Source organism: Euprymna scolopes, chromosome 3 (genome assembly GCF_053919585.1).
Source record: "Euprymna scolopes isolate OS-2025 chromosome 3, ASM5391958v1, whole genome shotgun sequence".
In the NCBI taxonomy this organism is placed as follows: Eukaryota; Metazoa; Mollusca; class Cephalopoda; order Sepiida; family Sepiolidae; genus Euprymna; species Euprymna scolopes.
Window position 1 is genome coordinate 151,713,399 of NC_136484.1, and position 5,296 is coordinate 151,718,694.

Here is a 5,296-nt window from a genome sequence, read left to right on the forward strand (position 1 = left end):
TAGACGATTTGAAAATCACCCCTTCTCAGGTGCATGGTATCATAAAAGCCTAGACACCACAAAAGCATGTGGACCAGATCTCATCCCGGCTGTGCTAATAAAAAAATGCTCTGCTGAGGTTGCTCCAGTTCTCTCCAAACTATACAATAAATGCCTTAACGAATCTTACTTTCCCGACTGCTGGAAAACTGCTTCTGTGGTACCAATCTTCAAGAATTCTGGTATAAGAACTGACCCATGAAATTATCGCCCCATTAGCCTCCTCCCACTTTTCACCAAAATATTTGAGTCTTTAGTTAATCAAGCCCTAGTCCAACATCTAACAGCTGCTAAACTCCTGACCGACAAACAATATGGATTCAGGCAAGCCCGTTCAACAGCAGATATCTTAACTGTAGTCTCTGAACGTATATACCGTTCACTGGACAAAACAGGGGAGGGTAGAGCGGTATCCCTTGATCTATCTAAGGCTTTTGACAGAGTATGGCACGATGGTCTTCTAAGGAAAATTAGATCATATGGTATCACTGGAAGAATACATAATGTAATTAAATCTTTCTTAAGTAAGAGAAAAATCCAAGTTGTCCTCGACGGTCGTACATCCAAACACTATGATATAAATGCGAGAGTACCCCAGGGATCTATCCTTGGACCTTTATTATTCCTGACATTCATGAATAACTTCCCTGATAAAATTGTCTCGGAGATAGGTATATTTGCCGATAATACCACCCTCTATAACAGGCATGAGGGGAAAACAAATGAACACATATCTAAGGAATTGACCTCTAATCGTAGTGGAGTGGGGACAAAATGGATAGTTACATTCAATTCTGCCAAGACCAACCTTGTTTCCTTCAATAACTACAAGAAACCGTTTCTACCGCCAATAGCAATGGCCAAGAACACACTGTCTGAAAGTACTTCCTTTAAACTCATCGGCCTAACGTTTACAGGGAACATGAACTGGAATATATACATTGAGAGTATCGCCAAGGCTGCTGCAAAGAAGGTTGGCTCTCTCTACCGTGTCAGAAAATTACTTACGCCTGAAAGTATCCTGTACCTCTATAAGGCCACCATTCGCCTATATATGGAGTATTGCTGCTACATTTGGGCTGGTGCACCTGCTGCTTGTCTCTCACTCCTGGACAGGGTTCAAAAGAGAGTCACCAACCTTATAGGTCCTGAACTGTCATTTAGGCTTCAGTCTCTGTCCCATCGACGAAATATAGCATCCCTATGCCTGTTCTATAAATACTTTAATGGTGAATGCTCTGACGAACTGCAAGCACTTGTACCTCCTCGACATGACTACCCCGACCAACCCGACAAGTAACTAAGTCCCACCCCTTTACAGTAGAGATCCCTAAGTGTAAGAAAGCCTTTTACTCCAATAGTTTCCTCCCCAGAACTGGAAGTCTTTGGAACTCCCTTCCGGGATACTGCTTTCCCAACTGTACTGATATGCAGAAGTTCAAGTGTAATGTGAACAAACATCTTTCTACTCATTTCCATTCATAATGCCCTCCCGCAAATTATGTCCCCGATATTATCCCCCTACTTCAAAGAGGCACTGTGCCTTGTTTGGGGGAAGATTGAATAATAAAAAAAAGTTGCATTCGTGACCAAAAAAGCCTTGCACAATAAACAAGCGTACGATATAATATATATGTTACGTCTTAAAAATGTACGAAAGCTTATATTGATAATTTACAGCATTTTTGGTTACTTTTATATAAGTTACTCGAATATACATTCCGGTAATATGACATATCGCTACCAGCTGGGATAGATAAACAATTAGTAGAATAAAGAGCTTCAGATAGAATCGTCAGATTTCTAACTCTCTGAAGAACTGCGGGAGGAAGATTACTCGTATATTAACACAAGTGGCACTTTATAAGCCAATTTTATTGGCTGTTTTGTAACATTTGAAAACATAAATATGGATGTATGTTTTCACTGTACGGACCATGATCATCATCCGTGATTCGTCGAGTCAATCTAAACTTGTTGCCCGTCCAGATTGTGCTACAACAAAGGAAGTCTTCCAAAAAATAATCAACAACTTCAGGTAAAAATAATCAAGAGAGGTTTATTTTTCTTTGGGGGATAAAATTGTCTTCGTTTATTTTTTAAGTCGACTACCATATTTGCAAAATGATATTTCTTGTCTGAACAGATCAAAATATATGTTCAAGTAACACAACCCTTTAACAGAGAATCTCAGGGGTTCAACTTGCCCACGAGTCCCCAGAAAAACTAAGTGTTACCCCGAACGTCCAACTCCAAACTGATTAAATTACATCCAGTACCATGTCTGACTTCCTCTTCTTTGTATTTTCTGTAATCTGTTCCCCACATATTAGAAATATTAGATTCTGGTTTTTGTTAGTTGTCACCATTCGACCACTCAGAGATTAAATACTTGAGATATTCACTAAAGATAACAGATAGACAGTGCCCATTCAAAGTGGTTTATCTGCATGTAATCTTGGATATTAATTTTCTCAAATAGGTTGGTCTCAGTGTGATTCCCTGTTTAATATTTTATTTAAACACATCTATCATGTGGCCGGATTTAAACTAGAAATGTTTTCACTTTTCCTTTGGCCAGACATCATAACCTGAAACTCGTATACATCATTAAAACATGTAGACTAGTGCATCCCTACAGACAATCGTTCTTTTATTATGTTCAGTAATTAATGTTAGGTTTTGCACTCTACAATTGTAATGTGTGTTTACGAAAAAATGGATAAACAAGACAACAATAGAAACAAGAGCACAAACACAATTAAAACTAAACTGTGATATTTCAGTCGATTCGTTCAAATATATTCGTTTCATAAAAAGTTCTATTTAACATTAAATTCAGTATGTTGCGTATGCATCAAGATTTCCACAACTAATATCGCCGCACGCGTAAATAGTTGGTAGCCTTGACACATAAGCATGGTGCTAATGATTGTGATGTTAGATATTAGTTGTATTTACCGCGAGTATACAGCTGTTCTCATTCGTCTTCTTATCAGCCGTAATAGTAGCCATTGGGACTGGTATAGAGTTGTCTGCATCTCTCTATTTCTTTGCATCTGTGATAGTAAATGTTGTATACCGAATGATATAATCACAAATACAAATAATGTGTTTTTTATATTTTCATATTTTTACTTATTCTTCTTTAAATTGATTTTAGCAGTTGTAAAGTATAAAGTGATAATACAGCACTTCATACACTCACAAAAACTGTTTTCTATTTCACAAACTAGAGAAAAAAGAGAATTAATCACTGCGTCACCTAATAGTCTTGCAGGAAGACATTCATATTGCATGATAGTAAACAGTTTTTGTTTTGTGAGATGAATAACAGTCACGCATCCAAAAAATTTACTCATAGAAGACTGGTTTTTATCGAGGTGGAGAGGACCTAAATGCAGTATGTTTAATTATTGGCCAAATTGACGAAGTCCTCAAGGAGAGGGGAATCAATTCTACTTGAAATACCAATTGAACAGCTTTGTGTTATTTCTAGTTCCACAATATCAAACTTAGAACAAAATATTATTGCATTTACTTATTGAAAAATAAAGAAAATCTAATTCAGCGACATAAAGAACGTTAAAAAAGTAATGCCCTTAACTCATACTTGTTTGATATGGCTGAAATTTTGCATATGCAATAATTTCTTTCTATGGGTTATGTGACAAATTACAATCCGAATTAATTTTGATTTTTGATTCCCAGACATTTGAAATATCACAGGTATGTAGTGGAATCTATTGTGTGTCGCGTGATGATTCGATTTTTGTAATTGAAAAGAATGCACACCACAGGGGAGTTTTAGTGAAATGGACCCCCCCCTGTTATAATGATGCCATATCATATACTCTTGTAAAACGCTGGTATTGTTCATTCATATATGACCGGAAATCTGTAGAAACACCTTTCAGATCTGGTTGCTCTTTATCTCCAATTTGATAAAGCATCTGCCAGATAAGTAGAGGTTACACTTTTCGATGATCGATGCGTGACTATTTTCCAGATAGCTGAAAAGGTTAAGATTAGTATAGGATCTGTGGTAACTATCATTCTGACGATTTGCATATACATAAGGTATCAACTCGATAGATGCCCAGACTACTGACACCTATTCAGGCGCGACTATGCACCAAGTGTTTGAGGATGAAATTGGAGATGCACTAAGAAGATAAGTTAAAGGTTTTCCATAGACTGATTACATAGGATTGCATCTATGTCTATCACTATGATCCAGATACCAAAGCTCAGTCAATGCAACGGAAACACTTACACTCACAAACTCAAAAGGGGGAAACGGTCCACCCCTCCTATGACAAGGTTATGCTCACTATTCTATCAGCAGAACAGAGTGATAATAACTGATTTTCTATCAAATGGTACATCGATTACAGGAGCCTTATATGCTTCAATTTTGAGAAGATTAAACCAAAGCATAAAAATTAAGAGGTGGGACACGACAGCAAAGGTATGCTCCTCCTGCAAGACAACGCTCTGATCAACAACGCGCAGAAGAAGGGTTATTAAATCTTCTCCATTTCCTTATTCCATGGATTATTTAAAAAATAAAAGCGTTTCATAGATGATGTAGCCTTGGTTTCTACTATCATGTCGTGGTTTAAAAACCAACCTGTTTACATTTCTGTTCTTTTTTTTTCTATGAAACTGTCTCCAAAGCTGCATCAAACAATTGGAGGAATACGTAACTCTGGGGGATTTCGTATGCTAAAAAAGACAAATACTTGTAGCAAATTTGTTAGATTTACTTCTATAAGCAGCGGATCAGGGTATTAATTATTGAACACCCCTCGTAATGATACCAGATCTAATATGAAATGAAACTTCAAAAACTGACAAAATATGTATCATCGTGTCCTGTGACGTTTAATTTTATACATATAATATAAGATTAATTGATAAAATAATTAAATTTTTAATTAAACGCTTAATTCTAAAATTGCATTTGATGTACGTGCACTAAAAAATTGGTAAAAAAGTTCATCATGCTAAAAAAAAATAGATAATAAAACTGGTTCAAACAAATTAAGCAATAATTCATCTCAACAACCACTAATAAAGTATGCATACAAATCTCTCTCTCTCTCTCTCTCTCTCTCTCTCTCTCTATATATATATATATATATATATATATATATATATATATTATATCAGTGAATCAAAATATTTGAATGTTTTCAAATATAATGGATTTATTTATGTTTAAGGCAAGAATATATTTTCTTTTTCCTTATTT